At 37.5% G+C, this 15,787-nt stretch overlaps 1 long non-coding RNA gene across 1 annotated transcript in view; it reads left to right on the top strand.

Moving 5' to 3' along the window:
* The first annotated feature begins 282 nt into the window (after nucleotides 1–282).
* LOC129374518 (uncharacterized) overlaps nucleotides 283–15,787 on the top strand; it is a 49,495-nt gene continuing 33,990 nt past the window's right edge. The window contains exons 1-2 of the long non-coding RNA XR_008607508.1: nucleotides 283–328; nucleotides 532–593. This is a non-coding gene — a long non-coding RNA (uncharacterized LOC129374518). The remainder of the gene's footprint in view (nucleotides 329–531; nucleotides 594–15,787) is intronic.

Below are 15,787 nucleotides of genomic sequence, written 5' to 3' on the forward strand. Positions count from 1 at the left end.
AATTTAACTCCTTCCACAACTACATTTTCCTTCTCCCTGATCGCTCAACATTCAACATCTTTTGTCAAACACATCCAGTATCCCTGAATATACAATGGAAAATATTGCACATGTAGTACAGAAGACAGAAAACCTCATGCATTCCACCAAAAATTTAAAATTTATTCATGTATTTTATTGTCTTTCATTTTTTAAAATCTTGGAATCACTTTTAGACAAAATTTGTGTAATAATTTTGGGAAAGTTTAGACTTGTTTTATTGTGGCGGTCATAACCAGTGACGTCACTTCCTCCTTCACCACCCTGTTCCTGGCTGCCATGGCAGAAGGTGAGTTTCTCACCTCGTTTCTGTCGGTGTCTTATTTAAAAAAGTTGCTGTAGATGACAAAATTTTTGCTAGTGTGTTTGTATAATGTTAATTTCAGTTTTTCTACATATTTTGGCAGAAGAATGAATGTATTTGTCGAGTGTTGGACCGCAGTTTTGCCGCGTATGAGTTAGCTAGCTAATGTCGTTTCTTCGCTATGGCAGGTGGACTGATGGCGGCTGAATATTTTCTGTGCTGCTGAAATGTTAACTTCCATTCTGTACAGGTATGTTGTTCCCATCTGTTCTTTTTATTCAGCTTTCTTGTTCATTCTTGGAGTTTTTTATATTCTATTTTCGCAATACATCTGCATATTGTTATGCATTTTGATTATTAATCACAAGTCAGTCAGTGGTTTGTGATTTTTTCTTTTTCTTTGTTTTATCATAATTTTAAATAAGTAGCATAATTGTTTATATTAGCATTTGGTGCTGTCATATCAGACCAGACAGGTTCTGAATGTTATGGAGGAAGATGGTCTGATGTAGGCTGGATAGTTTCCCTGCTGCTGAAATGTGAAAGTCCATTCTTTGCAGATTACATATGCCATAACTTTAGCTGACCTTCAATTCTTGATGCATGTTTAATTCACAACACAGAGTTTTATTTGTGGTTTGGCTATCCACAGTTTTCTGCAGGACAAGAATTGCGCCACAAAGGTCTAAGATAGATGCCTGTCCAGAACAGGATGGACAGCTATATATTTCTGAATATCAAAATTTGGATTCTGAAAATCGAAAGGGGACCAAGTGAGACCAATTTCAAGTCAAAGTTTATTTGTGTAGCGCATTTTTAACAGCCTCAGCTGACTAAATTGCCTCACAATATCCCAAGTAGATAAATGATAAAATGGAAAATAAAATTAAGTTAAGTAAAAAAATAATAAGACAATTATACAATTGACAAAGATACCAAACGGTAATAATATGAAGAAAAAATAAACAATACTTCATTTTAGCTGCAGCCATTTTCTTCTCTCCTTTACTGTTTCTCTTTAATTGGTGTTAAAGGCCAGAGAAAATAAATGTGTTTCTTTCTGGACTGATTAAAGTCTGATTAATGTCTAAATTATTCGCAGACATGGATTATTTTATTTAAATGTGAAAATTTTTCTGCTGTCTTTTGATGTTTGCTTGAAATACAAACATAGGCTTATTTTAACCAGAAGGAACTACCCATAAATAATAACATCTCAATTACTAACACATTTCCATCAGATTATGTTTTCAACATGTAGAATCGTTTTTTTAAATGTTTATTAGACGTCTAAATTTAAGTTGTTTTAGATTGAGTAGCATAAAAAAGGCAGCCGCTCGCACCAAACTCAATCTTTAGTTCTTTACGTCCCTAAATAGCCTGACTTGGTCTGTTTCTTTACACACTATTATTTGGATATTATGAACTTTTATTTTTTTATGATAAGCTTTTGCACCTGGCAGTGTTACTTGGTCCAAACCTTGACAAAATATATAGGTCCCATATTGTTTTCACAAGGGTACAGCATCATCTCTTGGGGGTTTCTTCCATCTGTTCTCTGAAATGATTTATACCCTGCCCTATTAAGGACAATCTCACCTTAAAATCATTTTATTTGTCTTATTTACCAACTAAATATAAATACTACAGCTTTGTTGCTCTGTTTATGAAACACCCAAATCTGGACATGTTTCCAGCCACATGGATATGCATAAATACATATTTTTTTTCTGTTTGTAGAAGTTCAAACACAAGGCAAGCAATTGACAGGACTTCATTTCACAACTGCCTGGAGAAAGAAATAAAGAAAAAAACTACAAATGCATGTAGGCCAAGATAAAAGAAATCCAAGTCCTTTTGAGTGGCAGCCAAGATTCAGTGGCTCAGGTGGGCTCAGCCAAGCAGGGCTCCACATGCATAAATATTGCAGGGTTTAAATCTGAGTCCTGTGACCATTTTGATTTTGTCAAAGACGACAAGTAATAGAGTGAGGAAAGGAACTGGTGTGGCTTCCATTTCAAAACACGCAACTGTATGATATGTTATGCATTGGACATGAGATGAGCTCTTGCTAGTTTCATTTTCCTGTAGACTTGCTTGGGTTGTAGTAGTTTCTGGTACAAACCATCTGGTGGTGGATAAAAATGGAACATTTGGGTCGAGGGTTTACAGTCACCTCACCCAAAATGTAGCATCTACAACGCTAGTTTTAATCACTTAATTTCCTTAGAAACATCATTAAATACCGCTAATGGCTATGTGTTTTACCAAATTTACCCCACGGATACATTCTCCCCTTCCTGTCTCCTGTGCTGAATATGTCTACAGTTGTATCATGGGATAATCAGTGCAGTCTGGAGGTGATCGACAGGTGATGAGAACCTCGATCTAAAAACGGCAGGAAATCTGTCATAAAAGTTGTCAGCCTGTAAGTGAGAAGTTGCTGCAGAAATTCCCATGCACAGGAAAGAGAGACTGACTCCTTTTCTTGCCAAGTGTAAGAAAATGACAGAAGACTTCCATATGGAGTTTAAAAGCAGCAGAAAATATGTGAAGTATTGATTCAACATTGGACTTTCCATCATGTTCAATAGAAATTTGAAGTTAAAACTAAAGCCATGAAAAAGTGCTAGTCTTTACAGTTTTTACAGTCCATGATATTTTACCGGCAGGTTTCACAGAACATTTAGCAAATCAAACAAGAACAAAAATCACATTTCTTATCCTAAAGACCTAAAATATGAGTACAGCAAAATGCCCAAGACATCAATCAGGTAATTATTTTACTTCTTACCAGTTTGGACAAATTGTTCACGTAGTAGCAGTACCCAGCTTGCAGGCCACACTTCGATGTTAAAAGAATCAGCCAGGATGGGTGGTCTCTACACCATCTTGATGAGGTCTGCAGGGGGCTGTAGAGAACGGTGTGCGCTCTCCGTCTTGAAAGAGCATGAGAGCGTCCCAAGTGTTTTGAGTAAGTGAAAAACCCACGTAGTAATGTCATTATGTTTTAATATTGTGGTGGCAGCAGGGGGGCTGAGTTGAACCTGAGTTCACTTCTGGCATCCCTGGTTGGCTGAGAATTTCTCAAAGCAGCTCAGATTTGAAACCTGTGGCTAAAAGCAGTAGCACCAATGTTAGCACTGAAGCCTTGCCAAAAGAAACTCCTCAGTTCAATTGCCCGTCTTATAATAGACTCGTGACTTGTCTGGTGCGTCCCATGACTCCCATCCGTTCACTGCCACAATCTCAGTTTAAGCAGAAGCACGTTTCATCATTGTCACTATTTATTAATTAGAAAGAAGACAGGATCATTCTTTGATGCAGTTTATAACTTAAATTTAAGTTTCATTTTTGGAGTAGAGCTGAAACTGATGGTGGAGACCCAGAAACATAAAATTGTTCAGATTGTTTAAAGTTTAAGGGATTATTTTATCATTATTGGTGTCCCGACACAACTTTTTCTCTTCTGTGATGATATGAATATTGTAGCTTTTAGTATTTGCCGATACAGATATTGATATCAGCATGAATTGCTCTTACTTCTTCACTTAATTTTGATGTGGAATGTTAGGAAAAGCTTATATCACTGAGAACATTAGTCTTATAGTCAATGGAAACTATTTGTATTTTTAGCCATTTTTAAATATTTTTAAATAGTATGATGTGTCTTTTTAAGGGATTGTAAATGTAAGTATTTATTGGTTTATTTATTGTTCACTTTTTTAGTCATACCAGACCTACATGTTTTTGGTCAACAAGTTTTGAGTTTTTAACCTTCATTGTTTGAAGAATGGGAATTTATTGCCATCTAACTGGATATTAATTGTTGTTTTAATCTATGAAATTATTGGCATCTTCAAACATGAGTAAAGATTTTAATCTGTAATTAGTCAACAGCCAAGAACAACCAATGTGATTGAAACGCTGATGGATAGAAATGCTGGGCTGGACTAAATGCTGGAGTGGAGTGTGTCTGTGTTTGAGTAAAATGAACGTTGTTCTTTTATTCTATGAACTACGGACATGTCTCCAAATTCCAAGCAGAATGTTTGTATTTATGAGCAGAAAATGCAATAAAAAACCTCAAGGCAGAACCATTTTACACCTACCTACAACTGGCTGCAGAAGTAAAGTCCTGAATAGTTCATGGTATAATTAGTGATTCTTTGATGCTGACAGTGTTGTTTCAATGGAAGCATAAAAAAAAACACGGATGTTTTATCCATGAGACAAAAGTAATCCCAACACATCCAATGTCGCACAAATGGGAATTTAAAATGTATTTGTTGACATGAAAGTATTTACAGGAACAAAAGCAGCTTAAATTATCAGATGATAATTTGTAATATGAATTATTTATTGAATGAAAGCAGCCCACATAAAAGACATTTCCTGTTTCCCAGCAGGGTTCTTCACAAGTTATTTTGAATCCTGACAAACTGTGTTATGTCAGTTCTTCACTGTGTTGCAGCAAAGTTTACAAATCTGCTGAAGGATTACAGAAAAATGTAATCGAGTAAAGTTTCTGTCGGCCTGTCAGATGGAGAGAAGGAATAGTTTATATATGTGACAAAATATATGAAAGGGCAATCTGGAGCTTAAAAATTAACTTTAAGAAATATTTAATAACCGGATCACTGCATCTGAGCGGGAGCACCTTAGATTGTGAAACACAAGAAACTTACTTCTGACTGGATTTATTAGACATCTAAATTTGAATAAATACAGTTAGTAGAGTAGTGCACTAAATTGTAAGCAAATTTGTTGGTCATAAAAAGCTACATTTTATTAAGTATTAGTTGTAAAAAAATATATTTTTTATCTAATTTTTGTGCATTTTTTGTAATTTTTATAAAAAAATTTTATTTGCCTTCTTTTTCTACCTAGAGGACATCAGAAACATTTGTTTTTATTTAGATTTTGCTTTTTGTAAGTCTTGTATTTGTCTACTTCAGCAGTTATTTTAAGAGAAGCTTCAACAGAAAGGAAGTTGTAGACATGCCATGATGAGAGCAATTCATTGTTTCAACATTTTCTAACTTCCATGAATAATTGATCATTAATTTTGATTTGATTTATTTATTTCAAACAGGTTTATAAAAACAAAACCACTACTTTCTTGTTTGAAAAGATGGAACGATCAAAAGCTTATTTAATCCTACCCCTTAATTTGATGACTGATTTACATATTTACCAAAATAATAATGATTTTATTAATTTGTTCATAAGTTAATAAGCAATAAGATACTGGAGAAGTTTGATGGATGTCGTAATGCAGATGTGCAGACAGTTGGTGGGTCAGAGGAGCATGTTGTGCAATAAGAGACCAACATGAAAGAGATGGATAAAAACAAAGAAATTCTTATATAATGGAGTTTACTTCAGGTTTTGTCCGTTGAACAATCACAAAGAAAGCCTGTTTGTGTTGGATCTGCTTTGTTGTCGACCTCTTCTGAGAGCTGCTGTTCCTTTGTGTTGCACATCTGCACAATTGAGGCAAGGGACTCAAAATACAGAGCGGCGACATGACAGAGATAACTGCTCATTGTCTTTGTTCTCAAACTCTTGGCGCAACATGATGACAAATTTGCTAAAGATGTCAGTATGACCTGAGAAGGAACAGAGGGAATCGTATTGCACATTTCTCTTCACACCATGTCTGCTCCGGAGGCTTCAGATGTCTTGAGCTGTGTTTTATAATTGGATGTTGGGGATGAAAGAGCCACAATTGAGCATTGGTGGTCATAGGAAAGGTTCCAGTTTTTGATGGTTTACCTCTCGCAGTAATGAAAGGAATAATCGCTGCTCCACTGAAAGTTGTCAAAAGGAAAATTACAATCAGAAAATCATTTAACTTAGCTGACATTTTATGAGCTAATGCTTCAGTGACTACAGCTTTGAAACATTTAACATAAATCCTGTGTCGAGTATCAGAGTTTAGTTACTGCATGTATGTTTTTGGATTCAGAGAAGGATTAGGATGTCCATTGAGGAATTTTCTTGAGGGATTGGAGGGAGTATGAGGTTCAGGAAATGTAGCTTTGGGCAATCCACTCCTTGGATGACCAAAGTAAGAGTTATATTTGCATTCTTGGCACAAAGTAGAAGTTCAGGTTGTTCTACAGACCCAGGTTGCTCCCTGTTATTGATCCTGTGTTTTGTTTCCATGGGCAGAGATTCAACCTTATTTTAGAAGAGGATCTTTGGGTTTGGGAACAGCAAAGTAGTTGGTTTTGGAACATGAAGTGGTTCCTTCATGTGCTCCACAGAACGGTTGACTGCTTTCTTTGTGTTGAGAGTGAGTTCTCTGCCTGTTGCAGATCAGCTTTATTATGTTGTTGGTTGGAACAGAAGATGGACTGGTACGTTGGGGCTTTGTGTGCTATAATCCAGACATTGTGTCCACGATAGGCCATGAATTATGTCTGATACAACAAAATCTTGGATACAATTGGATGTAATAAGTTTTCTCTGTCTAACCTTAAACAAGTGAAGAGCTTAGAGAATTTGGTGCACCATGAAGCAAACACTTGTGATAGTTTGGGCATCTTGGAGATTTCAATGGGAGGAGACATCAGGTTGATTCAGAACATGGATGGATGCTAATTGATAAATAAAAACATTCAAGAAAACCATAAAATTGACCAACAGATCTAATTGATTAACTTTTTTTGAATAGCACATAACAAGGCAGTTCAAAGTGCTTTACATCTTAAAACACCAAAAATACCTCAGTGGAGAAACAACTCTTTTAACTTGACTAAAACTCTAGTTAAGCCAAAACTAGGTTAAGTGACCCGTCGACTGTGATTGAGTTTGGCACAAGTAGGTATTTGTAAATAAATACCAACCCAGAAAAAAAGGAAGATAAATGACATACATTCATAATTCTGCATAAACCAGCACCAGAAAATCTTTTTGTGTGTGTGAGCGGTAGAAAGGGATTGAGTCTGGCTTGGCTTTTACTTGACGCAATATTCTGTTGAAAATTATTGACGTCCTGGTCCACATTATTTTTATGACTTTGAAGAAGCATATCTAATAATCGTCATGCAAAAATCCACCCAACCCAACAGAAACAAAATAGTTTGGGACTTTTTTGCACTGTGCCAGAGAAGTTTCCAGCATGTGTTTCTTTTACATGTGTGGGGCCATTGTAATGGCCCTCAAAGTGCAGCCAGATGTGCAGACAAGAGAAAACAAGTGATGTGCACGGCTTGTTATCTTCTGCGGCTGAGCAAGTAAACTTTGGGGAGCAAAATTTGGGGAATTTGTTGTTTGTGGTGCACAAGCTTTGTTACTCACTAATGCATAGCTCTAGGCAAAGGATCATGTGGTCGAGCTAAAATATATATAAATGCATGAGTTACAAATTGGAATCATCAGTGCACTGCAAGAAAAGAAACATAACATATGCCAGAGTTTTATATTTGATTTGTCTTTCTTGGGATAAGTAGATTTTTCTCATGGAGAATATAACTATTTTGAGAAAGATGGTGATCACATGAGCGGTATTTGTTGATTAGGCCGGACAACAGATGGCACTAAAGAATTAAGGGTTTTTTAGGTATCATGACGTTACCTAATATGACATAAAATAACTTATATTTAGATAAAAGGTACTACATTTATCCAAATCTAAGCTTGGATTACTCACTGATGCTTCAACCTCCAATCATTCAAGTTCTTTGATTTCATTACATGTAAATAAATTATTTGGTTGATGCATTAACACACATTGCTCATTTTCTAAATCTGTACTCAAGGAAATCAGTCACCTGCAGCTTTGCACCTAATGTTGCTTTGATCTCCACACCATGGAGAAAGGGTCTCATGTTTTCTCAGGGGAAATGGCTGTATAGGAAACTTGACTTAAACCCAAGCACATTAAGAGACTGTCTGGTTTGTGTTTATTGATCTATCCTGCAGTTTGCAGTTCCCACAAAGGGAATAAACAATTGGTTATTATTTGTGTGCTCAGTGTCACTTCTGATTTGTGGTTATTTATACCAAATTTTGCAAACACATATGATTTCCCAGGAGAGTTTTGGTGGAGAAAGAAGATTAATTTCAGGTATTTTTGCCGTTCTAAGAGCAGAACTAAATAAAATCTTGTGTTTATTTTTCTGTGGTTATCTTGACAACCTCTCAGGAATTTAGCTTTTATAATTGCTTTTGCTTTAGAGATCAAACTTATAACTAAAAATGTCTTTGATATTATTTAGAAATTCCTAAATTCCCAACTCAAGCAGGATGCAGAAGATAAATAAATGATTGAAAGTCCTTTTGGTGACCCATAAGAAAATGCTAAAAGTTGTGCCAAAAAGAATGCAATTTATTTGGTCAGATTAAATCCCAATAAATTACCAATACTCCCTGCAGTAAATGTTAGTTCTGGATCTCGGGGATTTTTCTCTGAAAACCCCTTAGGTAACAGGTGATAGTCGCTCTCCATTGATTATTGACTTCTACTGTGGGAAATGACTGGAAAAACCTCTCTTAGACAAGGCAACTTTATTTATATAGCACCTTTCAGCCAAAGGCAATTCAAAGTGATTGTACAAGAGAGTTAAAAACAACATACAAGAAGAAGATAGTAATTAAAAATAATGATAAAAATAAGAACAACAAATAAAAGATCAAGCAGATTAAAAATACATTGTTCTCTCTTAAAAGCCATTTATACCCAGGGACAATAAGCATGATATTTCAAAATGGAACAATGCTCTCATTTTTTTCCATCCTATCTGTCCCTTTATCTCTTGCTCCATTTCCAAACAGGACAACAGGGTACTTCAGGCAGAAATCCTCTCCAAACCACCAGGGGGCCTTATGCCTTTTCCGGTTGAGAATCGCATGGAGAAATTTGATTGTAGATAAACTTTTGCTGACATATGTTCTAAAGTTCTTTGTCCATCCTAATACTGGGACAATTTTATAAAGGTAACCTGTTCTCCAACGAACAATGTTTGGATCACTAGAGGTTGTATTTAAGCCCTATGTAACTTTTTAATTCCCATAAAAGCATTCATGAATTTCATGCTAGCTTAGACTCGCTCACAGTATGTGTCTCACCAGGTGGTTGATTATTTTAGCACAGTTCTTGTATTTTATACATTTTAAAACGGTTAAGTATTTTCAGGGAATACAGTTTCTATGAAGAGCTGAAGTTTGGCAGGAACAAACTTAAAATACGAGCTGCTGTAAAGGTGACATTGATTGCATTGTGCAAACCTAAGGTTTCCCAACAGAGCAGGACTCAGGTATATATATATATTAATCCATTTGTCCATTAACTATTCCCCTTTATCCTTGCAGTATCATGTAAGAGTTGATGCCTATCTCCTGCGCTTATTGACTGAGGTACTGAGGTGCACCCTTGACAGGTTTCCTCCTTATTAAATTTCTTCTTTTTTGAGTTTTTTTTAACAACAGACCCATATAACCTTGTCTATACCTTGTCCTTACAACCCTGTTACATGATAAACCATATTTTTTACACATCTCTATCTGAATTCTGCCAGATCTATGCTGTTGAAGTAAATCAAATTTACTTCAATAGCATAGACTAGGCTAAGAAACCTCAAAAACACATCATTCCCCAGATGAGAGAAAAAATCACTAATATCTGTATCTGGAAAGCCAAAGTTTCCATTGACCACAAATGAAGAAGACATGGCACTAGAGTGAATCTTCCCAGCAGTTGCAGGCCGACAAAAATTACTCAAATATTTCAAGCAGTCACTTTTCCAGGGGTAAGGAATGAACCAAAATCAACATCTGAAGCTTAACAAATTTTCCTCACGGTCAGTGTTTATGATTCTGAAACAAAAAGAACATTTTAAAAAATATGTTGTGGTCTGCTAATACACAGGGCATATTGTTATGTCTGGTTTAGAGCAAAGACAACATCGCTCAGGCCAGTTTTTGGTTTGAGTTCTTTATTCCTCAATGTAGTTTGATGATCTGAAACAGCTTTTTGTGTCAAATAAGTGTAAAAAGCAAATCAACAACAGCAGTGATTTGTTGCAAGGCAGATTTTTAAATGCACTATTTAAATTCATGCAGACTAGACAAGACACAGTGCCAGGCTCTGTGTGATGGGGACACACTCAGATTTGTAACACCAGCTCTCTGTTGCATTGCATCAGCCTCCTAATGGTACTTGACATTGTTGAAGTGCTGAGGTTAATGTTAATGAGCATAGGAGTGTGTGTGGAGCTAACACTAAGCCTGTCCTTCATTCCTTGATATGCAGTTTTTCATCCACCTTCCTGAAACGCTATCAATGAAAACCTTCAACCGGCTTGGTAATCCCAGGATACAAGGCCTGGCCCACCTAAAAACTACAATGCTGTCAGTTACAGTTAATATTCAAACTTTATAAGTCATAAATCCTTTGGGTTTTAATCTGCTTCACCTCTATACGTTGGCCTGAAATTGTATAGCCATATGGCTCCTTTTTATTCTCACAAATTGGTCTACCACTCAGCTAAGCTCCCCATACTGAGCAGCATATATATGACTTCAGCCATTTAGGTTTGGGAGCTTGGCCAAAGCTATATGTCAAAGCAGGAGAAAAAAAAAGTGGGAGCAGTGCGAAAATTTGGGTGTATGACTGAAAGCGCTGGCTCCCACCCAGCTCTACCGTCAGGGTTAAAGTACCTGGAGCTAACGGCTTTGGATGTGTGAGCTCAGGTCGGTGTGTGTGTGTGTGCGTGTTTTCCAGCATCTCGGGGTTAGGTTTCAGTTTTCATGCTGATGGGAGGAAACGCTGATTTAATTTCAGCCTCCTTAGAGTGCCCCTAGACCTCTGATTTACAACCCTTGATACTTTAAGATAATACACTGAGGCCAGGCCGCATTAGCTACAAGAGCAGGGAGAGTTAACATTAAGATTCACACTATACAGCAAAGACAAGGCGGCTATAAACAACTGAAACAGATGGGAAATACTTTAAACTGGAGTTTTAGAAAAGATATTTATACAAAACAAAGAGCTGCATGCCTGCTATCCTCCTTTTGTCCACATCTCCTTTTCAACCAGGGATTCTAAGATGAGCTCCTGTGTTTTTATGGCCTATAACCATTTGGGGCTCTAACAGAAGATGTCATTATATATTCCACGGCACGGTGGCTCCTCTCGTCTGTTCTGTCCCATTGAGCTGCAAGGTGATCTTGAAGGAAGAGGGGGCACGGACAGGACCTCAGAAAATGAGATGCAGAGGTTATTAACTTTTATCCTTCACATAGGTTATGGATTTAAATAGAAAGCTGGAGCCATATTCAGAATCTGTCCCTTCACAATGACAGGTAGGGATTTTGGGAGGCAAAGCTAACATTCGAGAGGTGAGCTGTAGCTGTCGGTTACTGATTTCCCTGTTGGATTCAGGAGATGGGGCGGTCTCTTGTACCATGTCAAAGGGATATTATACCATAACCTGTTAGCAAAAAAATCACAGAGATGGTAAAGAGTCACTTTTATACGTTGTATGTGTGATCCCAGATAAGCTTGGGGTACGTTTCTGCTCTCAGAAGAAGAGTTCCAGTATCTTGATGTCTTGTTTATGTGACAAGACGGTCTTCATTTGGAGTTCAGACACAAACTTGAAAAATGTACAGTGGCCAAGCGTTACCTTTGAAACAAGTGGTGGAGCTCTGACAGAGGGAACTTGAAATCCTCACACACACTCTCGTCCACATCTGCCTCTTTTGACGCCTTCTTTTTTGAGACTTTCTGGGAAAATCACACTCGGAGGTGACCCACATCTCACTAGAGAGACTATGTATCCCTTCTGGCCTGCAAACGCCGTGTAGTTCCCAGAATCTGTTGGATAGTTTGGCTGGAAAGAGGAATGTCTGGGTTTCCATGATGGATCCTGAGCACTGAAACATTTTGTCAAAGGTGGAATACCACACACTGGTTTTTATGAAACACACCTTTACAAAGAGTTTGGTTTTGTGAAATATAAAATGCAAAAACTCCTTGAGGTGTTTTGGATTTTACATTTCCAAAAATATGAATTCACTTTATTTTGTTTCCAGAAACATACCTCCAAACAGCTGCTCCATAAGCACTGATAGAAATACTAAATATGTATGGCTTTTGGTTTAGATGTTCCAGGTTACGTTTGTGGATTAAGCTTCTCGCTGGTTACTATTTTAAAGCCCTTCACTGTCATGACACCAGAATCCTAATGGACCCATTGACTTACAAGTAAGCAGCTCTGACCTGCATCAAAGCGCCGACCCGCTTTGATGCAGGTCAAAGCTGCTTTCTTGCTCTGGCCTTTATATTTACAAAAGTCCCCACTGCCCTCTTGAGTATTTTTTATTGTTTTGTGCTCTGCAAGAATTAGAGGGTCAAATATTTAAGCTCTTTTTATCTACTACATATATTAGGCATGTGTTGCTTTATTTTTATACTCAATTTTGACTTGATCACTTGTTACCAATTAAAATTGCATTTATTCATCTTCAGTTCTTGACAGGAAGTTATTCTCAAGTTAATGATTTAGAAAAACGATGGTTCAACATGCTCAGGACTGAGAATTGGACCCAGCAATGTCCCAGAACATCCCATCAGTGGACAATTAGGAAGTGGAAAGTTCTGACCAGAGTTATGTTTGTATCTTTATCCTTTAGCGTTATTGTGGGGTTTTGGGAATGGTCTATAAATGGAGTAAACTCTTTAAACTTGAGGATTGGGGCAAACCGTCCTCAAACGAGTGGAAGAAAGTGGTTGGCAGAAAGTTTCATTGATGTTTTTACCAAATAAACTAAATTTTACAATTATTTTTGTGAAAATGGGCAACATTTTTGTTGTTTCATCCAATGAAACTAAACTATTCCCCAGATATATAAATAATATCAGACAATCAATATCTGATGATATCTTCAATAAGAAATTATTTGTGACATCTTCATTTTTTAACATGAATATAATTCACCTATCATAACTTTAGGAGTTACTGATGGGCGACTAGACCTTCAAGAGAGAAAAAATATTGTAATAAAATGTGAATAGGCCCTCAAAGACACAAATAGGAGCCGGCAGATGGGAAGAAGGTGGAAAAAAAAAAGAAAGCTCATCAGAAGCAGAAGCACACCAGCTGTCAGTCAGTGTCAGTCGGCTCCCGCGGCGCTGCAGACACCGGGTTGTTGGAGGCAGGAAGGACTGCGGCACCTCGCATGCCTGCGGGGCTCAGAGAGCAGGAGACAATCGCAGCAGGCTTCACCCCTGGGCTTCCTCTTCATCTCCACACTCATGTGGAATGTTTTGATTTGTGACAAAAACGTCTGCGAGTCGAAGCCCAGACCTCAGAGTGCGTCTATGTCTCGCGTTTGTATTTTGCCCTCCTGGATGCTTGATTATTTAAGTTTCTTTTGTGAGGAAAGCAACAATTAAAACCACAAGGAAAACCTTTCTGTGGAAGTAGGGGAGGTGAAAGATCACTGCAAGGTTTGCACTGAAGGAACGAGGAGTGAAGAGATGACTGTGTGATATTTATTCACTTGTTTTAGCTCTGTGTTGGTGGAAGGGCTTGATCACGACATGTTTGCCACATCTTGTTATAAATGGTGTCTTTTTACAATGTGTTTGAACTTTCTGGCTCCCAGCCGAGCCGCTTTCACCCTGGTCAACTCCTACACAGAAATCTACAGAAGGTTTCAAAGCGCGTTAGCTTAAAAATGCAGAGGAGGGAGGGAGGAGCTGTGGGAAAGTGATAGAAAGAAAATGATGCCTTGCAGTCATGTTTGGGTTGTGTGTGTTTGTGGGAATCCAGCAGTAGCAGCAGGCGGGGAGCATGCCTCGGCTCGAGACGGAGCACCATGAGGCAGAGCAGCAAATTATACCAGTTCAGGGATGAGCCTGAAGCTGTCAGCAGAAATGGAAATAAAAAGGGGCTTTGAGTGGCCCCACAGCAAGTCAGAATGACAGCCATGTAAATAATATTGGCTGAATATGCTGCAATTTGGACCTAATTTACCCGACTGCCCCTCCCTGCTCTCAGAAAGTAGAAAAACTTGAAACAATTTATCCTTTCGGAGGTTAAAATGAACATTTCAGGCCTGTGCGTTGAAAGAAGTTCTGTTAGCGACAGTAAGCGCAGTGAGGCGTGAGTCTGAGCAGGCCCTGCACACTTCCTCCTATACCGGCTGGCCCATACTCTAAAAATCATTACTGCACCATCTGTCTGTCATGACTTTGGCATATTTTCACTTCACATTTATGACGCTTTTTTAACCAAAACCAGATGCAGACGGCCCTTAAAGAGCAGAGCGATGCACCTCTTGGGGCTAATGGCTCAGAAGTGTGAACGTTGCCTTGGAGGGGCCTAACTCTGCCCCTTTTAATATCGAGCCACTGACGTTAAATGAAAATACCGTGCAGAGCTGGCAACCTTGGCCCCGTAATGAAGGCTGGCGAGGTTGCGTCACGTCCTGAGTGGATGTGTGTGACCGTGTCAGGCTGAGAACTCAGGGAACTCCAAAGCGTCTTGGCAAGTTTTAAGGAATTAAGTCAGTGGCAAATACTCCTGACAGGAAAAAAATGTGCCAGAGAGAACAACCAATAAAATAAATAACACTGATTTCTACTAGAGTATGCAATAAAAGTATGTCAAATATACATAAATAATGAGAAACCTGGAGGAAAATAAGGTGATAAAAGTGACAATGACGCTTTTTAAAATTTATTTCGCAATTTGTGTGTTTTTGGCCAAACCAAACTCCTTGGGCTGACGTCGTTGTTTGAATGAAAAGAGCACTACAGATGTATTTGGATTGATTTGATTGGTTAATAAAAGAATTGGCTCATAAAGAGAAATTATGTTAGTGACTAAGTGGAGTGTTTATAACATTTTACCAGTTTTCTGTGGTACAGAGTCAAGAAAGGGTCATAATTACTGCATGTTTGAAAAAACTAGTTGAAACTGAGAAAATAAAGTTGAAACTGAATGTTTCAACGTTTGGGTTTTTTTTATAATAAAATTTTTCATTGTGTTTTCTTTATTACATGTTCATACGTCCTCCTCTCAGATTGGGGTCAAAATTTGAGTCAGACAATAACCTGCAAGTTATTAATTAGAAAATTGATAGAAACAGACTTCAATGTGAAGATGTGACATCTGGACTGCAACAAAAACAATGTAAAACATGAAGTCTAATTAAAAAGAACTACACTTTTTAAAAATGTCCTCCTTGAACACTGTTTTCGCGTCATAAAATTAAAATTTGATGTTCAGATTCAAGTTTTATTTTTGTCTTTCAACTTGTTTTTATTTGCAAAAATTATGACCCTATTTTGGCTCCATACATGACAGAATGTGAAAAATAAACATGACTATTGAAAATTTCAACAGGTTGGTTGTTGGGTTGTTGAGGACAAAAACATAAAACAGTGTTTCCATCTAAGTGAAACTTTAATTATATGTGCAG

The sequence above is a fragment of the Poeciliopsis prolifica genome, unplaced genomic scaffold (genome assembly GCF_027474105.1).
Source record: "Poeciliopsis prolifica strain line A6 unplaced genomic scaffold, Auburn_PproV2 SCAFFOLD036, whole genome shotgun sequence".
NCBI classification, from domain to species: domain Eukaryota; kingdom Metazoa; phylum Chordata; class Actinopteri; order Cyprinodontiformes; family Poeciliidae; genus Poeciliopsis; species Poeciliopsis prolifica.